This window comes from Bos indicus x Bos taurus, chromosome 4, assembly GCF_003369695.1.
Source record: "Bos indicus x Bos taurus breed Angus x Brahman F1 hybrid chromosome 4, Bos_hybrid_MaternalHap_v2.0, whole genome shotgun sequence".
NCBI classification, from domain to species: Eukaryota; Metazoa; Chordata; class Mammalia; order Artiodactyla; family Bovidae; genus Bos; species Bos indicus x Bos taurus.
The window spans coordinates 108,287,433-108,312,559 of record NC_040079.1 but is presented as its reverse complement, the minus strand read 5'-3'; the positions used below and the strand labels follow the sequence as shown (position 1 = coordinate 108,312,559).

Here is a 25,127-nt window from a genome sequence, read left to right as displayed (position 1 = left end):
GAAGGTCACAATCTTGACATAGCAGAAGGAAACATTGCTATAACTGAAACCTTGAACTGTGAAAATACTCCACTTATTCCATTTTATATATTTAAATTCAATCCCTTCCCTATTTAGGTTGCACAGAACTTCTAATATAAAAGTTCTAATACAGAACTTCTAATGTTTTGATATCCTTCCTATCTGTGTTTAAACATTATCATAAAAAAAAAAAAAAACTACCAGAAAATCAATCTTTTGAAAACCTAATAAAGTACATTTTTCAGAACAAGACAAAATCAAGAGAAAAATTAGGTCCATTTTCCCGCCAGACAGCTCATTGGGAAGGAAGAGCTCTGACTTGATCATATTTCAGGCATGCTGGCAAACGATGAGGTTGCTGGAGACGTCACAATGTCTCTCTGTGATGGTCTCTCTGTAAAATAGAACCAAGTGCATCTTCTACTTTCCTCCAGCTGGTACAGAAGTTATGTGATACTGACCTCTGTTCTTCCTGACAAGGAAAGAAGAGAAGAAAGAGTTTTCTGTTGTCATTAATCTATACAGTAGGAGCTTTGCAAATATGTGAATTGTAGACATAAGGAATTAATGTGCTTAGTCACTCATTCGTGCCTGACTCTTTGTGACTTCATGGACTGCAGCCCGCCAGGCTCCTCTGTCCATGGAATTCTCTAGGGCAAGAATACTGGAGCAGGTTGCCATTCCCTCCTCCAAGCGGTGTTCCCAATCCAGGGATCAAACCCAGATCTCATTGCAGGCAGATTCTTTATCATCTGAGCCACCAGGGAAGCCCAAGAATACTGGCGTGGGTGGCCTATCCCTTCTCCAGGGGATCTTCTCAACCCAGGGTCTTACAATGTTTTAAAAGCTCATTAAAACTTTCTACAATATGTGCTGATTTATGTGTGTGTGTGTGGCGGGGGGCGGAGTAGGAAATGGCAACTCACTCCAATGTTCTTGCCTAGAAAATCCTATGGACAGAGGAACCAGTCCATGGGACCACAAAGAGCCCACACACTGAGCATACACACACACAGGTATAGATAACATTACTTTTAAATTACAGTAGCAAATTCAGAGATGAATTCATTTTCCCTCATGTGCTCCATCTCATAACCTCTGGGATACAGCACATTTCTATTTCCCTGAATCGCCTTCCCCCACCACCCCTTAATTGGCCTCTCTTGATAATTCCACAGGATAAAGAGGGAAATAGTCTCTGGGATTAAGTAACACTGAACAGGTGCAAAATGTACCATTGAAAAGCTAGGGAGACCTCAAAGGTGGAAGCTCCAACTATAAATTAAATGAGAGACACATAGCCTCATCAGTGCCCATCTGTTGGTCAACTGGGGATGCTCTTATCAGAAGAATCTGCAAATGTAACAAGCCTGTTTCAATGCTACCCACAGCATGAAACTGATTTCTATTCTGCATGGTAATAGATTATACAGCTTCAATTTTCAATGGACATGCTCTAACATGTTGGATCTCTCAGGAGGCACAGCAGCAGCATTGACAAGGAGGGGCAGAAGGCTAAGCAGAATCATGCCATATTTAAAATGTTTTGTTCATGATAACTAGCAAACTAAGATTACCAAATAGTATGATTCACCACTTTCAGCTGTCAAAAATAATAACATCTCCTATTAGACCCCCGTTACACAATGACCACCTAAATGTCCAGTTTCTGAAGCATATGTGTGTTCACATATTGATTATAAGATGAAATGTCTAACTTGTAAAATATGGAAAAGAATTATAGCCATATAGTTTTGCCTTTGTGGTGAGAAATAGAGTAAGGAAGAATATTTCCAGCAGCAAACAACAAACTCAGCACCGCACCATAGGAAATAGTAGTAATACTTGCCGATGTTATGTGGCCTATGCTAGAATGGTCTCTTAGCAGTCACTTAACTAAGCTGGAAACTCATTTCCCCAAGACTGAGTGGTTTCCTGGGACCCAGAACTTGGAGTGGCAACATCAAGAACATCCCAGACAAACAGGGCTAAGTTGATCATCTGCTGGAAACTTTTCACTTGTCATCAGTACCCACTTTGATCTGAAATAGTGTAAAACCATATATCAGCTACCAACAGATTCACTCTCAGCTGGGTCACTCTTCTGGTGGAATTTAAAGGAAGACAAAGTAACAATAGGGCTTCCCAGGTGGCTCAGTGGGTAAAGAATCTGCCTGCAATGCAGGAGACGCAGGAGATGAGGGTTCGATCCTTGGGTTGGGAAGATCCCCTGGAGAAGGGCATGGTGACCCACTCCAATATTTTTGCCAGGAAAATCCCATGGACAGAGGAGCCTGGCAGCCTACAGTCCATAGGGTCGCAAAGAGTCAGACACAACTGAAGCGACTTAGCATGCAAAGTAATAACAGATTTTTCAAGATTACCTAACTATTAGATTTTGGCAAAATAGTTAAAGAATTTCTTCATTTTTTTTTTCTAATTTGTACTGATGGTTTGGGCACAGTGATCTAAGAGATAACTAAGAAGATTTGGCAATATGATCTATATATATCAGAGTTAAGTGAAAGTCGCTCAGTCGTGTCTGACTCTTTGCAACCCCATGGACTATATACAGTCCATGGAATTCTCCAGGCCAGAATACTGGAGTGGGTAGCCATTCCCTTCTGCAGGGGATCTTCGTAACCCAGGGATGGAACCCAGGTCTCCCACATTGCAGGCAGATTCTTTATCAGCTGAGCCACCACGGAAGTCTATGCATATCAGACAGAAGTAAAACTGAAAAGGTATTAGGTAGGATTTGGCTAATTTCAACCTAGATTAAATTGTTAATGTTACAAGTTTAGAGTAATTTAAGACCAGATATCATGACCTGAATAGTGTAATGCATATGACTAGGATATTTCAACAAGATTTTCCTTCTGGAGGCCACCAGGCAAGGTGACCAGTTATGAAGAGTGAGTACCCTGAAGGAAGTGAAAATTTCCACTGTCAACCACCCTGGAAACTGGCAGCTCCAGGTCAGAGAATGAAACTGGAGAGGGGAAACGTAAAATGTAAACCACAGACACATCCAGAACGCTCCTGGAGAGAGGCTAGTAATACTGATGAGAAAAACAAATCGATCAGGAACCCAAGCTGAGAGGTGCACTGTGAGGTGTCCTGAGAGAGGATGTGTTCCGAATGGGACTCCATTTAGCACTTTTCCAGGATGTTCATCTGATGTCAGTCCCCAGTTCTTTAGTTAAGTAAATCTTGTAAACACCTGCAGGTTGGTCTCAGCTGGGCTATGAAAAGTTAAGAGTTTTTTTTTGAGCATTTTTCCCCCTAATTGCTTCCCTCCTCATGAAATTTTCATGCTGCAGATAGAATATATCTGTTTATGTACTATATGCACTTCTGTGCTTTATATATTAAAAGAGGAAGAGGAGTAAGATGTTCTCAGCCCTCAAGAACCAATTCTCACCCGTGTGGATGCAATATCACCCCCATTGAGGATACATGGAGAAGGGATAATAATTTGAGAGACCCTGCATTCTCAGCCCTGCAGGAGGTGACCTGCGGTGGAGCAAATGGCAACTCAGAGGAGAAATCAGAGGAGGCTGAGACTCCAGAAAACAGCCTGGATTTGCAGAGTATGTAAACCTCCCCAGAAGAGACACTGGAGTCCCTGCAGTTGAACAGAATGCTTGTTCTAAGTCATCAGAATATGGTTATTAACAGAAATGTAATTTTATTTTGTAGGTATAAGCTAGTAAGTCCAGGGAACATTTGGCTTACAAGTGTAAGTCAAACATATTTTGATAAAAATTGATGAAGAAGGTGAAGCTTAAAGCTCTCAGTGATAATGGAACATCATGTATAGTCCCAGTGAAGAGGCATATGTGATGAAATACAACCAGAACCAATAATCGAGATGATTAATGTCTCTGAAAACAAAGGTCAAAGTTGAAATTATTAACCAATAGCGATGCTATAGAGTGTGTCTCAACGGCTAAGGCTGGACTGGTATTCTGGTAAAAGATAACCAGAGACAATAATATAAGACTTGAAATGCACAGCGAAGCCTCCTATGTTATAAACTCTATCCATCTTCAGTCTTCGGCACTTTGGACAATATTGCCTGCTCTGCAGAAAGCAGCATGTTGCAGGGTGGGAGGATTTTGATTAGGAGTTCTGAGCTCTGTTTCCAGCTATGATATCCACACTTCTGGTTCTTCCCTTGCTGCCCATCAACCCTATAATCTTTAAAGTGCAGAAGCTAAAATAGGTATCTCCCCACCTATAACATAATTTGAAGATATAGAATTATATGCTTTGCTTTCCCATGCCCCAAAGCATCTAATATTTGATGAGTAATCCAACAGTCAGCCATTACGTATTTACTAAGCAGGTCCTTCTTTTCACATTGACTGAACATTGAGACAGGGCTGGATTAACACACTTCATTCAACTGGAGGTCCTTTTCCTACTCACAAATATCTAAAATGTATTGTGTACATAAGTAAAGATAAGACTTTAGAAGCAAGTCGCACAGGGAGAGATAATGCAATAACAAATTTATCAGATCAGATCAGTCGCTCAGTCATGTCCGATTCTTTGCGACCCCATGAATTTCAGCACACCAGGCCTCCCTGTCCATCACCAACTCCTGGAGTTCACTCAGACTCACGTCCATCGAGTCAGTGATGCCATCCAGCCATCTCATCCTCTGGCGTCCCCTTCTCCTCCTGCCCCCAATCCCTCCCACCATCAGAGTCTTTTCCAATGAGTCAACTCTTCACATCAGGTGGCCAAAGTATTGGAGTTTCAGCTTTAGCATTAGTCCTTCCAAAGAAATCCCAGGGCTGATCTCCTTCAGAATGGACTGGTTGGATCTCCTTGCAGTCCAAGGGACTCTCAAGAGTCTTCTCCAACACCACAGTTCAAAAGCATCAATTTTTCGGCACTCAGCCTTCTTCACAGTCCAACTCTCACATCCATACATGACCACGGGAAAAACTATAGCCTTGACTAGATGAACCTTTGTTGGCAAAGTAATGTCTCTGCTTCTGAATATGCTATCTAGGTTGGTCATAACTTTCCTTCCAAGGAGTAAGCGTCTTTTAATTTCATGGCTGCAGTCACCATCTGTAGTAATTTTGGAGCCCAGAAAAATAATGTCTGACACTGTTTCCACTGTTTCCCCATCTATTTCCCATGAAGTGGTGGGACCAGATGCCATGATCTTCGTTTTCTGAATGTTGAGCTTTAAGCCAACTTTTTCACTCTCCACTTTCACTTTCATCAAGAGGCTTTTTAGTTCCTCTTCACTTTCTGCCATAAGGGTGGTGTGATCTGCATATCTGAGGTTATTGATATTTCTCCCGGCAATCTTGATTCCAGCTTGTGTTTCTTCCAGTCCAGCGTTTCTCATGATGTACTCTGCATATAAGTTAAATAAACAGGGTGACAATATACAGCCTTGACGAGCTCCATTTCCTATTTGGAACCAGTCTGTTGTTCCATGTCCAGTTCTAACTGTTGCTTCCTTACCTGCATACAAATTTCTCAAGAGGCAGATCAGGTGGTCTGGTATTCCCATCTCTTTCAGAATTTTCCACAGTTTATTGTGATCCACACAGTAAAGGGCTTTGGCATAGTCAATAAAGCAGAAATAGATGTTTTTATGGAACTCTCTTGCTTTTTCCATGATCCAGCGGATGTTGGCAATTTGATCTCTGGTTCCTCTGCCTTTTCTAAAACTAGCTTAAACATCAGGAAGTTCATGGTTCACATATTGCTGAAGCCTGGCTTGGAGAATTTTGAGCATTACTTTACTAGCGTGTGAGATGAGTGCAATTGTGCAGTAGTTTGAGCATTCTTTGACATTGCCTTTCTTTGGGATTGGAATGAAAACTGACCTTTTCCAGTCCTGTGGCCACTGCTGAGTTTTCCAAATTTGCTGGCATATTGAGTGCAGCACTTTCACAGCATCATCTTTTAGGATTTGGAATAGCTCAACTGGAATTCCATCACCTCCACTAGCTTTGTTCGTAGTGATGCTTTCTAAGGCCCACTTGACTTCACATTCCAGGATGTCTGGCTCTAGGTGAGTGATCACACCATCGTGATTATCTGGATTGTGAAGATCTTTTTTGTACAGTTCTTCTGTGTATTCTTGCCACCTCTTCTTAATATCTTCTGCTTCTGTTAGGTCCATACCATTTCTGTCCTTTATCGAGCTTATCTTTGCATGAAATGTTCCTTTGGTATCTCTGATTTTATAGCAGGATGTAAATATGGGATCCTTTACTGAGAGTAGAGTTTGATAAAGAGAAAGGAAAGACCAGGAGATGTAGAACACCTTGACGTAGAGAAAGGACATGTGAGTAAAGGAACAACTAGTCAGGAAGCCAAGGCTGTTTTGCTGTAGATACCCTTGACATAATGCCCTTGGGTATATCCTGAGAACTCCAATAGTCTAGTGTGACAATGCTTTTGGCTTGAGTTGTATATTAAATATACTTATCTAAAGATAGAGTCAAACCCTTAGCCACCATTCTATTATGGAGGGGAAAATGACAGGAGTTGACTTCAGCTGATTAAAACAGAGCATCAAGTATATGGATGACATAACCTCTAATAAAATGGGATATACCCAAATTAATGAAGTTAATGATACACGTGTTTTATCACTTTAATTTTTTTTTCATTCTTTAAAACATAAGTGAAAGTTATGGAGTTAGACTAGGAGAGAGAAGTTAACATTTGAAACCCAAAGTAGCAAATAAATAGAGAAATTATTTTTGACTTGGAGTATTTATTTTTGTATTGGTTGGACTTCCCTAGTGGCTCAGTGGTAAATAACCACCTGCAAATGCAGGAGAGGGGGGTTTGATCCCTGAGTCAGGAAGATTCCCTGGAGAAGGAAATGACAACCCTCTCTAGTATTCCTGCCTGAAAAATCCCATGGACAGAGGAGCCTGGCAGGCTACAGTCCATGGAGTTGTGAAAGAGTCAGACACGACTCAACAGCAATGACAACAATTTTTATTGATTAAAACACCACTGGCCAGGCTTGAGTTAAAAAAAAAAAAATCTGATGTATTTTATTATATCAAGTGAAGTCGCTCAGCCGTGTCCGACTCTTTGTGACCCCATGGACTGTAGTCCACCAAGTGTCTCTGTCCATGGGGTTTTCCAGGCAAGAATACTGGAGTGGGTTTCCATTTCCTTCTCTAGGGGATCTTCCCCACCCAGGGATCGAACCCAGGTCTCTGGCATTGCAGGCAGATGCTTTACCCTCTGAGCCACCAGAGAAACCCCTTTGTTATATTAAAAAGGCAGCAAAAAGTGTATTAATCCAGCTGTGTATAACTCCACAATGCAGCTGTGAGGAAAATACTTTTTCCTCCTTTTTTCCTATGGACTGCTGATCACCATTGCCGCCCAGCTTCTGTAACTTCCTCCCCCTGTGCACCGTGACCTCCAGCCACACTCCAGAACTGCTTACTGGCCCTCCAGTCCGTAGCCTGTGTCCACACAGCTTCTGTGTCTTATCACCTCTGCTACCATTAGTAACCATCTAGTTCCTCCATGGACTACAAGCTCCCCAAGGACAGTGACTATGATTATTCATCTTAGTCTTCCCCAGCACCTGGCACAATATCTGCATAATATATATGCTCAATTAGTGTTAATTGAATGAAAGCAAACTACTTTCATTTTTGGTGGGCTTCTAATTATGTAAAGCAATGTAACTATAATGAGTACCAGAATCCTAAAAGTAACATAACAGTGTTTCTCTGTTCAAAATTAAAATCTTTTAGAAATGAAAAAGAAAATGAATGTTTAGTCAAATATGTATTTTCTGATGTATATAAGCACAAGCTATCCTTAGATTACTGTTTCTCATGCCTTCTTTTATATGAATATGTAGAGGAATGAAGCCTCTTGTTACTTTTTATTTGTCCTGTTTGGTTTTAATTAGCATCGTTAACTTTGAACAAAACATGCAAACTTAGGAAACAACTAGATAATGATATTTTTCATTTTTTAATCCCCATATTTGAAAGCCTGTAGATATAGCCGCTTGGTGTCTAAATATTTATCTACAAAATGTCAACAGATAGGAAAAAGTGTAAATAGAAGTGCTAGTGATTTTAATGAGAACTAGCTCTGAAATCTAAGATTAACTGGGTCTCAAGTATTACAAATAAATACTTACTCTTCTGGACCAATACTTATCTGGATCCCACATCAAACACAGCTATGACAAACTTTCTATGACATTTTCCTGAACAATGGGTGAAAAGACCAATATAACAACAAATATTAACTCTATGGTTCCATCTCCCCTTCCTGTGCCCAGGTCTGTATAACTTATCAGCTGTAGTGTCCATGGATAGATTTCATGTGCTATCATGCACTAAAGAACCAGGATATATTTTTGAAGAATTGTTGATATTGCTAGCTAAATTGTTAGACAGGAAAACAAGCTTGGGATGGCAGGTCATTTCACAGATCTCCAGAAGTTCATGTTGAAGTGAAGAATCTGTTAAATTATTTTAGAATCTAGTGCTAATTTATATACGACTCAATCAGTTTCTGAATATTGATCTATGAATGGATTTTTAATAAAGTTGTAATACTCTTTGTTTTAAATGTGTTTATATTTACAACTCCCGTAATTACTTAAGGGGCTTCTCAGGTGGCACTAGTGGTTAAAGAACCTGCCCGCCAATGTAAGACTCAGGCTCGACCCCTGGGTCAGGAAGATCCCCTGGAGAAGGAAACGGCAACCCACTCCAGTATTCTTGCCCGAGAATCCCATGGACAGAGGAGCCTGGCGGGCTACAGTCCATACGGTCACAAAGTCAGACACAACTGAAGTGACTGAGCACGCATGCTCTTTGCAGTGGGATTTTGTGGATTGGTTAGTAAAGTCCCTGGAGTGAAGTAGGCACTTAGAAAACAACTGTTAGCTTTAGAGCAAAATAGGTATCTAAGCATATACAGATACAGCTGATATATCCAATGTACATCTGCATGTTAGATATATGTGCTGGTGAAATGTTGATCATGATTATAAAGTACACATTAAATTATGTGTGTTTAAAAATTGGGAATAACTACTAGAAGAATAGTAATATTCTAAGATGTGCTATGTTCTCAGTCACCAAGTTGCATCTCACTCTTTGTGATCCCATGGACAGAGGAGGCAGGCTACAGTCCATGGGATTTTCAAGACAATAATACGGGAGCGGGTTGCCACTACCTACTCCAGGATATCTTCCCGACCCAGGGATAGAACCTGTGTCTCTTGCGTATCCTGCATTGGCAGGCAGATTCTTTACCACTGAGCCAACCTGAGAAGCCCTTAATATTTTAAGATATAACTGTGTGAAAGAAGAGATTTGAAAGATAAGGGTCCTATGTGCAGTAATATACCAATAAATATGAAATAAATTGCTCAATCTACTGGTAAAGTTTAAATGATAAAAACTGGCACAGATAAGTAGAATACCTAATTAAACCATTATCCATTGACTATAATGCAATCAAAATAAAACTATGCCCAACCTTCAAAAGGTACTAATTCCTAATTCCTTTACAGGTGATGTCTACTAAATCTTCAAGGAACATGGAATTCCCAGCTTATACAAACTATTTCAGAGGATAAGAAAATACGGAAAGCAACTAAGTTTATTTCATGACTCACACAAAACACTGGAACCAAATATGATACTGTGAATAGTGGTAGCAAATTACAGCAAACCATAGGACACTCTCATTATGTACAAAAACTGATAGTTTGTCTAGAGACTTACATAACCCATTGTAAAGTATACAAAAAGATGTCATTTTTCATAGGCACAAACAAAATAGCTAATAATACAACCATCTAGTTTTTAAATCCATGGAAAAATATAGAATGCTACTGAAGGATGTAAAACAACGATTTCATACACAGAAAGATATATTTATGGGTCCATAAACTCAGTATTCGGAGAAGGTAATGGCACCCCACTCCAGTACTGTTGCCTGGAAAATCCCATGGATGGAGGAGCCTGGTGGGCTGCAGTCCATGGGGTCGCTAGGAGTCAAACACGACTGAGCAACTTCCCTTTCACTTTTCACTTTCATGCATTGGAGAAGGAAATGGCAACCCACTCCAGCGTTCTTGCCTGGAGAATCCCAGGGACGGGGGAGCCCTGGTGGGCTGCCATCTATGGGGTCGCACAGAGTCGGACACGACTGAAGCGACTTAGCAGCAAATTCAGTATTATGACTATCAATTGTTACCATATTAATTTATCAATTTAATTAATTTCAAATCAAATCCCAATAAAATTTTTCACAGAAGTTGAAAATTTAAAAGTCATGTATAAGGGTAAGTGCAAAATGGTAGCCAAGACAATATTTTTAAAAAAAGATGGATTTTCCCTGTGTGACATTAAAACATATTATACAGTACACCTCCCTGGTGGCTCAGACGGTAAAACGTCTGCCAGCAATGCAGGAGACCCGCGTTCGATCCCTGGGTTGGGAAAATCCCCTGGAGAAGGAAATAACAACCCACTCCAGTATTCTTGCCTGGAAAATTCCATGGGTGGAGGAGCCTGGTAGGCTACAGCCCATGGGGTCGCAAAGAGTCAGACACAATTGAGCGACTTCACTTCACTCACATAGAGTAATCAAAAACGTGTGGAATTAGCTAAGGAACAAATATATCAGTGAAATTAAATAGGTAATACCGAGAATGGCCCAAGTATAGTTGGGAAATTAGGCATTATAGATGTAGCATTTTATACCGGTGGAGAAAAGACAGATTATTCAATAACTGTTTCCCAGCCAATTGTCTAATCATTTTGAAAAATAATTATATTATTTCTTATGGCAATTATAATATTAAATTCTGGATGGATGAAATATGTAAATGTAAAAGACAGCACAATAAACATAATAGAAGAAAGTAAAAATGATTAAGTTTTTGTGCTTGAAATGGGCAAGATCTTGTGACTAGACACCAAAAGTTGATGTTTGATTGTATCAAATGTTAGAACTTCATATTGATAAAATGCATCATTAATAGAAAAAACAAGACATTCAGAGAGAAAATACTTGCAATAATGATAAAGGGTTTTCATCAAGGATATACACAGAATTTCTACAAATCAATAAGAAAAGATGTGCAGTACAATAAGAAATCAGCAAAAGAAACAGTTTACTGGAGTGGGGAGCCTTTCCCTTCTCCAGGGGACCTTCCCAAGCCAGGGATCTAACCCAGGTCCCCCACATTGCAGATGGATTCTTTACCAGCTGAGCCACAAGGGAAGCCCAAGAATACTGGAGTGTGTAGCCTATCTCTTTTCCAGCAGATCTTCCAGACAGGGATAGAACCGGGGTCTTCTGCATTGCAGGCAGATTCTTTACCAAATGAGCTATCAGGGAAGCCCTAATTCAAAGAACAGAAACCCCAAAAGGTCAATGCAGATATCAAGATTTATTCAACCTCACTAATATTCAGGGAAATAAAAATTCAAGCAACATATTCATCTATCAGATTGTCAAATACTTAAACGTTTAATGATATCAAATATTTATGAGGGTGAAAAGAATGCAATACTCTCATAGAGTTTAAAATTTCAAACACTTTTAGCACATTTCCCAGGAACAACTGGATATCTACCCTGAAAAGGTACTATACTTGGGAAAAAGATGTCATGAGTAAAATGTTTGCTACAAAAAGGTAAATTTATCCTATGTATCTCTTAAAATTATCAATACAGATTGGGACCTGTAGATTTCATGGGCACTGATACCATGAAAACTAAAAGTGTACTGGAATACAGTTCCAAATAAAATTTGGAATTGCTACCCAAAGAGGGAGGAGATGCCAGAGAAGCAAATGATAAAGATGTTCACTGCAAATGTCTACCTTTGTAATTAAACATTCATATTTAAAAAGAAAGAAAAATCATGTGTTTGGATTCAAATCGTGTACCTTACTAGTGATGTTTTCTTGGATAAATGCTTGTATTTTGTCCTCTTTAGTAACTTGTACACCATAGAGTCATCTTTAAAGGTTAAATAGGAGCAGATAGGTGGACAGTATGTCCAATCTTGGTATAAAACAGATGTTTAATAACTGTTATGAGATGTTACCTGTTGCCTGCCATGCCTGCTCAGTTGCTCAGCCAAGTCTGACTCTTTGCTACCCCATGGACTATAGCCCACTAGGCTCCTCTGTCCATGGGATTTCTCAGGTAGGAATACTGGAGTGGGTAGCCATTCCCTTCTCCAGGGGATCTTCCCAACCCAGGGATCAAAGCCAGGTCTCCTGCATTGCAGGTGGATTCTTCACTGTCTGAGCCATCAAGTGTTACCTGTTACTGTCCTAGAAATATGACATAAAACCAACAACACCCAAAGCCACTGATAATTATAACATTAGTTACAAAGGAGAGAAGGATGAATGACAGACTGTTCCATGATCCGAAGTTAACTTTTGTTTTCTTTGCTTACCACCCACCCCCCGGCCCAGATTCTACCATTTTATGGGGCAATGGTTTTGATGTTGCTGGCCTGTAATAATTTGGAAAAGGCAATGGCACCCCATTCCAGTACTTTTGCCTGGAAAATACCATGGACGGAGGAGCCTGGTAGGCTGCAGTCCATGGGGTGGCTAAAGTCAGACACGACTGAGCGACTTCACTTTCATTCTTCACTTTCATGCATTGGAGAAGGAAATGGCAACCCACTCCAGTGTTCTTGCCTGGAGAATCCCAGGGATGGGGAGCCTAGTGGGCTGCCATCTATGGGGTCGCACAGAGTCGGACACGACTGAAGCAACTTAGCAGCAGCAATAGCAGTAGTAGCCTATAATAATTAGCCTAAAATAAAGTCTTATTTCCCTAAGGCTGTTTATCTCTTCTGAGGAAGACTGGTTGCACTCATGGCTCAAGTAAGGGTCTCCCTACATCCATCATCTTTAGAATGTGGCTTTGAAATTCTTCCCATCAACAGGTAGAGTCTATATCCCTGTTCCTTGAGCATGAGATTATCTTCAGACTTGTTCGGCCAATAGAATGTGGGGGAAGCAACAGCTTACCAGTTCTAAACCTATGTTCTCAAAACATTTATCTCCACTTTCTCAAACCTGGAAGAACCACTATGTTGAACGAGCCTGGGCTAGTCTACTGGACAACGAGGGGCCACGTCAATAAGAGCTGAGGCACCCCAGTTGCTAGCTAGTGGATGCTTGATTTTGTGAGGCAGCCCTACCTAGATCTGGAGAGCTGCTTACCCCACCTGCAGATGACCAGACATGCATGAGTGGGTCCAGCTGAAACTTGAAGAATCACCTAGCTGCCATAGAGGTTTGAACAATAGCAAACAGTTATACTAAACAGTGAGAGCCAGCAATTCACCTTGTCTATAAGATGCAATCTCTTGCTGCTGATCACCAAGCCTCTCAGGATGGTCCTCCAGAGCATCCTTAGAATCCTTCTTTGTGGACTGGTGTTTTTATGGAACGAGGGGTCCAAATGACACAGGCAGGACAGGCCCCTGATGCCCTCCTGCCTGATGCCCCTACCTTGTCCCTGGTTCAGGAGCTACTAGAAGAAGCCCCTGGCAAGCAGCAGAGGAAGCCATAGGTCCTAGGGCATCCCTTGTGGTAAATACTGGCCTTGTACCAGCATCCAGCTGATGCAAGTTAGCACCCTGGGGAGAATGACTCCACTGCGGCCACCATCTGAGCTTAGTTGCTCAGTCGTGTCTCTTTGCAACACCGTGGACTGTAGCCCTCCAGGCTCCTCTGTCCACGGGGATTCTCCAGGCAAGAATACTTGAGTGGGTTGCCATGCCCTCTTCCAGGGGATCTTCCCAACCCAGGGATCAAATCCAGGTCTCCCTCATTGCAGGTGAATTCTTTACCATCTGAACCACCAGGGAAGCCCAGAGGCTGGTGAGGCCATTGGCTAATGTAGCAAGGCCTCTCAGAGGCCCCTGGCACATACAGACCCTGGACTTTCCTCTGAGACCAAACTGGGTAGCATATCAGCCAGTCAGAGCCACTGTGGCTTACCACCATCACTTTCACCTGAACAGTGAGGGCAATACAATTCACCTTGTCTGTAACATGCACTTTGGCTTTTTCTGGAAATAACATGCTCAGTTTCCTCATCTCTCTCGTATAGCTCTCGAGTTAAGAAATATTTGTTTTAAAATATGTAACAAAGTAGAAATTTAAATCTCTGAATTTTGGTAAAATTAGGGTCATTCATCACTTTGGACCAACTTTTGGTTAGCCTTTTTGAATTCATGAGAAAACATTTGTGCCTTTTCCTTGTGTTTTTTTGGTTGTTGTTATTTCTGTTGTCATTCAAGGAGAGTAGAAATGTACAAATAGCTGGGGAAAACATGCACGGTTTTTTTTTTTATGTGTTAACCTTTAAAAAGAAAACAAACAAAGAAAATAATAGTTACTTAACTCTCCTTCAGGAATTGTTGTTTTCCACCCGGGATGTTCTCCACAGTTTTAGGTAGAGTTGGTTTTACATCTATTCCCATAACATCTAACTCTTAGACAAGTATGTGACTGAGCATCTTCCTCTTTAATTGATCTAATTTGCACACATAATTCTGATGGAATTATTCATTGTAAAGTGTACCTTTGAGCCTCCCAGAACTCTGCCTTTTTTCTCTGAATCCATTTCATTAATTTATCTGCAAATTTCCCTTCCTCTAGAGTCCTGTCTTGGTTATGTAAATACTTTCGTACAGATTTTTCATTACACACTGTTCTGAAATACTGTGTTCTTTCATTTTTTCCTGTTTAGATTTGGACATAGACCTTGAAGCTTCACAGCTGCAGTTTTAATGATCTTTTTTTCTGATAAATTGGATATGTTTGTTATGTATCTGCTTCATTAATAGCACAGTTGTAATAAACACTGAAATGTTCATACAGAATTCTAGCCCTTAAAGGCTGGAATGTCATTTCCAACACAGTTTAATCTTAGTTTTGAAGGGGTGTTAGTAATAAAGATACATGCTTTTCATGAGAATTTTACCCTGGTCTGTTCCACCATAGACTAAAGTAACAATTGAAGAGAGTGATTATAGAAAGAGTTGTGATGGCAACACGATTTCATTATTTTATTTCTGTGTGGCATCAGTATCATTATCAGTTAATTTCAGCTGTTTCTGCTTGAATTGTGACCTTAAAAACCCTTGTAAATAGACTAAAGTATGTGGAGACCAGCAAATACACCCAACCTGTCAGTCCATATAAACTAACTTTATATCGCATCAACCTTTAATTATTTTTTCCCATGTTTCTGTCCCTCTTAGATGGTGTGCTTGCAGAGGACAGGGATTTGTCTAAAATACAATGGATATTCTAGACAGTGTATTAAAAAGAAAAGACATCAGTTTGCTGACAAAGGTCCATATAGTCAAAGCTATGGTTTTTCCAGTAGTCATGTACAGATGTGAGTTGGATCATAAAGAACGCTGAGTGCCGAAGAATTGATGATTTCAAACTGTGGTGCTGGAGAAGACTCTTGAGAGTCCCTTGGACTGCAAGGAGATCAAACTAGTCATTGGAAGGACTGATGGTGAAGCTGAAGCTCCAATATTTGACCACCTGATGCAAAGAAACAACTCACTAGAAAAGACCCTGATGCTGGGAAAGATTAAAGGCAAAAGAAGAAGTGGGCAGCAGAGGATGAGATGGTTAGATAGTGTCACTGATTCAATAGACATGAATTTGAGCAAACTTTGTGATATAGTGAAGGACAGGGAACCCTGGTGGGCTGCAGTCCATGGGGTCACAAATAGGTGGACACAACTTAGAGACTAAACAACAAAAATGGATATTCAATTAATATTTGAAGAGAGAGGGAAGAAAGAATGGGAGGGAGGGAAAATTCAAAGCAGGTGCAGGTATATAACTATAAGATTTACAAAACGAAGAATAGTCATATTGCAGATATTGCAGCTGGGCTTATGTTGAAAGCTTATATTCATGAGCGGGTGGGGGGGGGGTCCATCTTTGGTAGAGCACATCGCAGCTGCCACTCTGAATCTTGTTCCAGTCTTAGAGACTGAGATACTTTTTTTAAAAAGTTCCTTTTGCATTTAATTTTTATTTTATTTTTTTAATTTTATTTTATTTTTAAACTTTACAATATTGTATTAGTTCTGCCAAATATCGAAATGAATCCGCCACAGGTATACCCGCGTTCCCCATCCTCAACCCTCCACCCTCCTCCCTCCCCTCCCCTCCCTCTGGGTCGTCCCAGTGCACCAGCCCCAAGCATCCAGTACCGTGCATCGAACCTGGACTGGCAACTCGTTTCATACATGATATTATACATGTTTCAATGCTATTTTCCCAAATCTCCCCACCCTCTCCCTCTCCCACAGAGTCCATAAGACTGATCTATACATCAGTGTCTCTTTTGCTGTCTCGTACACAGGGTTATTGTTACCATCTTTCTAAATTCCATATATATGCGTTAGTATACTGTATTGGTGTTTTTCTTTCTGGCTTACTTCACTCTGTATAATAGGTTCCAGTTTCATCCATCTCATTAGAACTGATTCAGATGTATTCTTTTTAATGGCTGAGTAATACTCCATTGTGTATTTGCATTTTAAAAAATTTTTATTTACTTTTGGCTGCACTGGGTCTTCTTCAGTTTACATGAGCTTTCTCTATTTGCAAAAAAAGTTAAATTCCAAGGAGGATCAGAAGGAAAGTATGCAAAAAATGCTACTTCCCCAGGTTCACTATCTTGTCTCATTAGGAAAGAGGGGTCTGACTGCCAGTAACAGTCTTAAATAAAATAATCAAACAAGCGAGACTGAGAAAGTAGCCTTCTCACATGAGCAGGGGCTACTCTTGGCTGCAGTGCATGGGCTTCTCATGGCAGTGGGTTCTCCTGTTGGAGGGTGTGGGCTCTAGAGCTTGGGCTCAGTAGTTGTGGCACATGGGGTTTAACTGCTCTACAGCATGCGGAATCTTCCCAGACCAGGGATCGAACCCATGTCCCCTACATCAGCAGGTGCATTCATAGCCACTGCACCACCAGGGAGCTTCAGACCAAGGCACTTTTGCAGGCAAGTAACTTGTTGCTTTTAACTGGTACCAGCTGTGCAACATCAGTCCTCTCCACACTTCAGGCTCCTTTTTTGACTCTTGTGTAACTTCAGGCTCCTGGCTGGTGAGGAATGAGGACAGCTCAACTCTTTCCTACCTTCCTCCCTCTTTTCTCTCTTTTTTTTTTCTTTTCCATTCTGCTTTCTTCTACAAAGATAAAAGATCTTTTAAAAGGCTCAGGACATAGTGTAACTGATATGTTAAATATATTAACTACATGTTCAAAAACTTTTTAATTTGGTTCCAATTACAGAATTAGCATGATTTCATACACAGCTAATCAGACTTGAATGCTTACCATCGGTTGATTTCAGCAATTTCAGATCCCCGAAGAAAACATCATGACTAATCAGTTCTGCTCAGGAGAACAGACCCAGACTGAGTAAAGAGGAAACTTGTAAATTGGTGAATTGTCCTCATATGCCTTCAGCCTCAGATTGGATTATATCTTGAAATATTAATACTCTGGCTAACAGTGCGGTGTGACTCATATAGGCTGAATTGAATATGAATGAGCTTTATTAAGGAGCTGAACGATTTGCAGCAAATAAACAGCATTATAAATGTTGGTGCTTGTTCCCAGGACAGATGTAATCACCCAGGAAGAGAACACCAATGTGCATTTTAGGAAGGAGGTAGTTTGAGGTACTACTGCGTAGGAGCTAGATTTCCTTTACTTAATGATATGATGTCATACTCTAAGAATAAGGACAACCAGGTAAAAGGACCTTCTCATGACCTTAACCTTTTGCTGGTTTGAACATAACCTGCATATTAAAGTGTATTATCTTACTATTCAGCATAAAGAAAATGCAGGATAATTCTCCCCACGTGGGGCTATCCACTTCCTTCTCTTTAAGAAAGCAGCCTGAGTCTGTGGACAATGAGGGTATTTACTTTGATGGCGTCATTCCTGAATCACTTATCACTGCCAATGCTCCACAGAACTACTGGGACCCCAAAAGTGTTAAGAAGTTATTATATTCTGAACCTGCTACCTTATTTCTAGTGTGCAGTGAAATGAGCTCAGTATCTGTAACTTTCACATTCATTTCCTTTACTGTTTACTGCGTACAAAAGTGACTGTCGTAAGTCAGAGGCACTCATCCTTCGCTCCAACTCGCTTATCATCCGCACACCTTTGCCCCTCTACCTGCGGACCTAGAAAGGCTGGAAGAGCACTTTTATTTTCTCAGCTGTTATCTTAACTTCCAACTTTGCCCTGCACCTCTGACTTCCTCCATGACTCCCCTTCAGAAATCTATTCAGAGGCTAGGTCTGACCACCCTTATCTATAAGATAGCTTCTGCAACATAGAACTCATGGGAACATGAGGGCCAGTGGTCACAGTCTAACAGTTTAGCACTGGAGTGAAGGATTTAGAGAGGGTCGCCTCAGATTATACTGTTAATCCTAGCCAAACATGTCATGAAAACATGGTTTTGTCAAATCTTTCTCTCTACTTTTCTTTCCCCTTACCTCCCATCTTCTCCTCATCTATTTTTCATCTCCAAAATTTAGAAAAATTCCCATAGGAAAAAAAGAGGAATTTTTAAGATCCCCTCTTTCTCTAGCATCCCACTGTTTACCCAAACCTAACAAATAGGAAAAGGAGTTCGTCAAGGCTGTATATTGTCACCCTGTTTATTTAACTTATATGCTGAGTACATCATGAGAAACGCTGGACTGGAAGAAACACAAGCTGGAATCAAGATTGCCGGGAGAAATATCAAGAACCTCAGATATGCAGATCACACCACCCTTATGGCAGAAAGTGAAGAGGAACTCAAAAGCCCCTTGATGAAAGTGAAAGAGGAGAGTCAAAAAGTTGGCTTAAAGCTCAACATTCAGAAAATGAAGATCATGGCATTCGGTCCCACCACTTCATGGGAAATAGATGGGGAAACAGTGGAAACAATGTCAGACTTTATTTTTCTGGGTTCCAAAATCACTACAGATGGTGACTGCAGCCATGAAATTAAAAGACACTTACTCCTTGGAAGGAAAGTTATGACCAACCTAGATAGCATATTCAAAAGCAGAGACATTACTTTGCCAACAAAGGTTCGTCTAGTCAAGGCTGTGGTTTTTCCTGTGGTCATGTATGGATGTGAGAGTTGGACCATGAAGAAGGCTGAGCACCAAAGAACTGACGCTTTTGAACTGTGGTGTTGGAGAAGACTCTTGAGAGTCCCTTGGACTGCAAGGAGATCCAACCAGTCCATTCTGAAGGAGATCACCCCTGGGATTTCTTTGGAAGGAATGATGCTAAAGCTGAAACTCCAGTACTTTGGCCACCTCATGTGAAGAGTTGACTCATTGGAAAAGACTCTGATGCTGGGAGGGATTGGGGGCAAGAGGAGAAGGGGACGCCAGAGGATGAGATGGCTGGATGGCATCACTGACTCGATGGACGTGAGTCTCAGTGAACTCCAGGAGTTGGTGATGGACAGGGAGGCCTGGCATGCTGCGCTTCATGGGGTCACAAAGAGTTGGACACGACTGAGCGACTGGTCTGATCTGAACATTCATTGTCTTTTTAGCTCTAAATTGACCCTGCAAGCCTGCCAACAAAGATCAGGGAATTGAGAAGGTTTAAATTTCAAGTTGTAGAATATACTCAATTCTATTTCTGATTACTAGAAACTAGTGGGGTAGTTAGAGTTGCCTATAATTTGATAATATGTCTATTTAAGTCATTAATTCTGACACAACAGCCTCAATTTGAGGAAACAGTTTCTTTCTGTTGAAGGTTAAAAATGCTCCCTAGTGCATGCTAGGGTCTGTGAGCTGTATGTTGGGTATAAGCTATAATTTATTCCTTTAGGCTGATAGAAATTTAAAGATAGGATTCTTCTGTGTTTGTTACACATTTTAAACACCTACTAATTGAACTCAGTAGTTACTAAGTGTTAGAGAAGTATTTACTGTGTTTTCCTGCTTGTGGCTTTGCTGGGGTCAATGAGCTGAGGATAAACCCTTTAATCCGGGAGACAGAGAAGTAATTACTCATTTGCCTAAGTAATTTTGCTTTCTGATTGACAGGTGTATGATGAAAAAAAAAGTTAAAATCCAAGGAGGATCAGAAGAAAAGTGTGCAGAAAATGCTATTTCCCCAGGTTCACTATATTGTCTCATAAAGAAAGAGGGGTCTGACTGCCAGTAACAGTCTTAAATAAAATAATCAAACAAGTGAGACTGAGAAAGTAGCCTTCTCACATGGGCTCAAATCTATTAAATAATATGGGATAACCAAGCTAATGATAATTATGATGATGTCAGCAGTAATGTATTAAATGCTTATTCCATGCCAGGTACTAACTACCTACGCATATTGTCTTGAAAATAACTTTTGGTAAGCTAGTACTCACCTTTTTTTTTTTCATTAACCATAGCAGATATTGAGATAGAATTATAACCAGTATTTGAACCAGTCATTTGACTTGCAAGCCCATATTCTTCAACACATTTATACACTGTTTCTATAGAAAGAAATTGAGACTAAGTAGCAAAAGCAAATAACTATCAAGCAAAAACCCTTTAACCATATGAGCCAATCAAATTGAAAATGATATTTTTGAGCTTAATCAATCACTCTGTTTTGAATAATTATAAGAAGTTCCCAAAATCCAGATCTGATTTACCACTACTAAGCATAATTTGAAAGAAGCTCTGTAACCAGTGAAAGATATTTCACATGTCTACAAGAAAATAGGGAGAACTAAATGGCAACCCACTCCAGTATTCCTGTCAAGAGAATCCCGTGGACAGAGGAGCCTGGGGGGCTGCTGTCCATGGGGTCGCACAGAGTCAGACATGACTGAAGCAACTTTGCATGCATGCATTGGAGAAGGAAATGGCAACCCACTCCAGTGTTTTTGCCTGGAGAATCCCAGGGAAAGAGGAACCTGGTGGGCTGCCGTCTGTGGGGTCACACAGAGTTGGACATGACTGAAGGAACTTAGCAGCAGCAGCACAAGAAAATAAGTATAAAAAATTAATTGCACCATTTTTTTATGATAGTAAAATTAGACATTGTAGGAAACCCTTACAAGAGGGATGTGAATACCTAAAACGTGGTGTACGCCATCAAGGGATATAAGGCAGTGCGGTTGTGCTCAATCACTCAATCGTGTCTGACTCTTTGCAACCCCATGTACTGTAGCACACCAGGCTCCTCTGTCCATCGAGAGTCTCCAAGCAAGAATACTGAAGTGGGTTGCCATGCCCTCCTGCAGGGGATCTTCCCAACCCAGGAATCGAATCCAGGTCTCCTGCATTACAGGCATGTTCTTTACTGTTTGAGCCACCAGAAGTAATTAATTACATTTAAATATAGCAGCATGAGGGCTTCTCTGGTGGCTCCCTGGAGGAGCACACAGCAGCATGAGCAAATCTCAATAACTTAATGTTGATTTAAAAAAATAATAAACATGGGGAACACGTGTATACCTGTGGTGGATTCATTTTGATATTTGGCAAAACTAATACAATTATGTAAAGTTTAAAAATAAAATAAAATTAGAAAAAAAATAAAAAATAATAAACAATATAGAATTCATTATACAGTGTCAGTTCATGTAAACCCCATCTATATAATAGCACTGTATATTTTTTAAAGGTACACATATATCTGTCAAAGGACTTCTCATTAAAGAGGGAGTGGGTGCCAGAGAGGAATCAAGGAATAAGACTGAGTGTGGGGAAATAAGGGAGAAGAAAAAATAATATAATAGAAAATGAGAGCTTTGCAATTGACTTATAACTTAATCAAATCAATTTGGTGCCACTGTGATTTTTAAACAAACATTTTTTATAAGAAAAGACCCTAAAGAAGGGACTAAAATGAGCATAGTCTATTCAGAAGACTTGTAAAGCAACCATTTAAGTCAAGTTTTGAATTTATAGAGGCTCTGGTTTGAGAAGGATTTTCCAAGGAGGATCATGTCATGGTCAAGGCAGGGACAGGAGAAGGATGCATGAAAATTGTATGGGGCTTCTTCTGGCAGAAATTTAATGAAAGCTTGACAGGGTGTGACAATAGATGAAAGCACAAGGCAGAGTTCCTTGTAATCTGTCACCCGAGCTTTTATTTGATCTTCCCATAGTTTTGGAGGCCTTTGGGAGCATCTGAGGTCAATTAGACAGAACTTGGTAAAAATGAGAGCCTTGGAAGAGAAATTCTTGAACACGCTGTGCCTCTCCATTCCTTTCAGAAATCATGGCTATCGGAGGGTCTATGAACTTTATTGGCCTGAGACACTGAGAATATGAGAAGTATTAGGAATTATTCATCCCCTGAAATATAAAACAAACAAATAACAACAACAAAACATAACAAAGCAAAACCTTTGGTTGTTGCAGGGAACAACTATTCAACCCACATTGGTAGAAGCTATTAAGGGGAGAGCAATTAGAAATAAACCTTACAGGGTTTTCTATTTCATCATCACTGAATATAGCCCCTGAAATTCATTTCTTTTTTAAATTAAAATCTTCCTCCACTGGAAAAATATTTTTTTTAAGTACTTTTAGTCACTTTCAAAGAAATTAATAGGCAGAGAAAATTATAAAGGGTAATTTACAATGCATATTGTTTTAAAATGTCAATATTTTAAATTCAATAATTTAACTCTCAGGAAGTGTCTAGTTATAATTTCTAAAGAAATAAATATACACAAAAATATATATGCATAAAAATGTTCGTCATAATGTGATTATAATAGCAAAAAATAAGAACTAGTTAAATGAGCAAGAACAAATAGAAGAATTAGGCAGTTTTGTTTGATGAAATGCTATTGTCATGAAAAAAATTGTTTAAAAATATTTAATAAAATGGAGAATGGGAGAAAATCTCTAAATATATTTGTATGTGAAAAGAATTATAAATATTACCAACACTGAAAAAACTTAACAGTGTTTATTTCTGAATGTGAGGCTACATGCAAAATAATTTCTTCATTCTTTCTTTTTCAAATTTCCTTAATGATTGTTTGCTGTTTGTAAAACAAAACAAATAACACATGTTATTTAAAATTATAAAACTGTGTTGAATCAATAAGTTAAATGTTGCTGAAACTGGTCATTTAAATAATCCATAATCATTCATTTGTTAAAATACATGTTTGAATTCCTACAGGCTGTCTTCAAGAATGAAAATTTAGATATACATTCAGCCGTATTTTGGAAATGATCCAGGAATAACCAAGGTGCATATGCTACACAGTTATGAAAGATTTGATGAAATGGAAACTGTCAAATGAAAAGGGAATCTTACACCCTCAATGAATTACTGAAAGTTGAGAAGGCAACAAAATCCATGTTTTTGCAAAGCATAGGGAGGTTTCTAAAGGTATTTATTCTAGTTTATACACCAAGCTTCAGGATGGAGTCCCACATCAATTCACTGCTCATTAGCCAGGGCCCTGCTCAAGGACCATACCTGCATTGTTGTGTTTTTAGTAATAGCAAAATGAAGAAGCAACTCACTCTGGAAATTAAGAGGGGAATTTAAAGAAAAAAGAAAAGCTATGAAGGCGATGACCATAAACTATTAAATGCGGGTCACCTTATGTTTTCTCTTCTTATTTCTCCCCTCGTGTTTTGTTTTGTTTTTTTCCTAACAAAGTATCCCCAACAAGAGGGAATATTACATTCAACCTTGTCACCACCTGCAGAATTTCTGTCTAGCAGGAAGCAGAGTATATTTGTAGGAACCAATCATTCAGTCCTCAAAATAGAAAAATGAGCCCCAAAGTATAACAGGTCTAAAACACAGACAATTAACCTTTCTTGCTTAAATGATAAACAGCAGCAGTCATCTAGCTTGATTTCAAGAGATAGTATTGTGAGGCTGGAAACTGCAGTTGGAGTATGAAGGTACTCCTTGATGTTTAGTCTCTTAAGTTTAGTGTCTAATTCTTTGCAAACCCCATGGACTGGAGCCCACCAGACTCCTCTGTCCATGGGATTTCCCAGGCATGAACACTAGAGTGAGTTGCCATTTCCTTCCCCAAGGGATCTTCCCCACCCAAGGATCCAGCCCGTGTTTCCTATATTGGCAGGCAGAATTTTTTTTTTTTTTTTTTTTTTACCACTGAGCCGAAAGGGAAGTCCCATGAAGGCGCTCACAGAGGAAGAAATTCAACCTTGTAGATTCTTTCCCTTGCATCAAGTGCTTCCGAGGCCAAATGTGTGTGTTTGCGGGGTTCCTTAGGTTATATGAGAGTGAAAGAGAACTTATTGCCATGGTTTGTTCCATCAACATCATACGCCTGCCGTCTCCATGACGAACGCACACGCACTGCCGTATTTCTTTGAAGTTTCAGGAAGCAATCTCACATCAAGATGAAAACAGGTCAGACAAATATTTCCTGTCCCCAGACAAAAGGAAGACCATCTCTCCTCAAGTTTACTTGGAAATTACCAGCTAGAAATATGTGAGAGTACTTCAATTCCTTCATAATGGCCGAAGACACTGAAAATAAAATCATTACGCATCCTGGGATTATTTGAGTTGTGTTTTCACACAACTTTGCCAGATTGCAAGACTTCTGCTGCCAAATAAGAAACAGCTAAGAATTTACCAAGGACTCAGAGGCTTGGAACGCAGAATAACCCATTCGAACTGGAAGCGAACATTTAGGTTGGTATTTGGACAAAGGAGCCTGGGAGGCTACAGTCCGTGGGGTCATAAAGAGACACGACTGAGAGACTAATATTTTCACTTTCAAGTGAAGGCCAAGTAAAACTGTAAGGCATAAAGAAAGCCTTGCAGCACAGATGCAATAGAAAATCATATGGAAACCTCATCAACATAGGAAAGGTCAGAACTTATTCTGAGGCCTAAAGGCCAAATGAGTGTCAACTATGGCTTCCTAAAGTTTGTTTTTCTGTTTTAGTAAATGGGGCTGGAATGACTATAATTGTGTGAGTATAGGGCAGAACATCTCTGAAATGCCATCCTCATTTTTTTTCAACATTGCCTTGGCAC

The 25,127-nt window shown here is 39.9% G+C and overlaps 1 long non-coding RNA gene across 1 annotated transcript in view; it reads right to left on the bottom strand.

Annotated features, from left to right (window-relative positions):
• Positions 1–235: 235 nt before the first annotated feature.
• Positions 236–25,127, bottom strand: part of LOC113891728 — a 121,034-nt gene continuing 96,142 nt past the window's right edge. The window contains exon 2 of the long non-coding RNA XR_003510870.1: positions 236–493. This is a non-coding gene — a long non-coding RNA (uncharacterized LOC113891728). The remainder of the gene's footprint in view (positions 494–25,127) is intronic.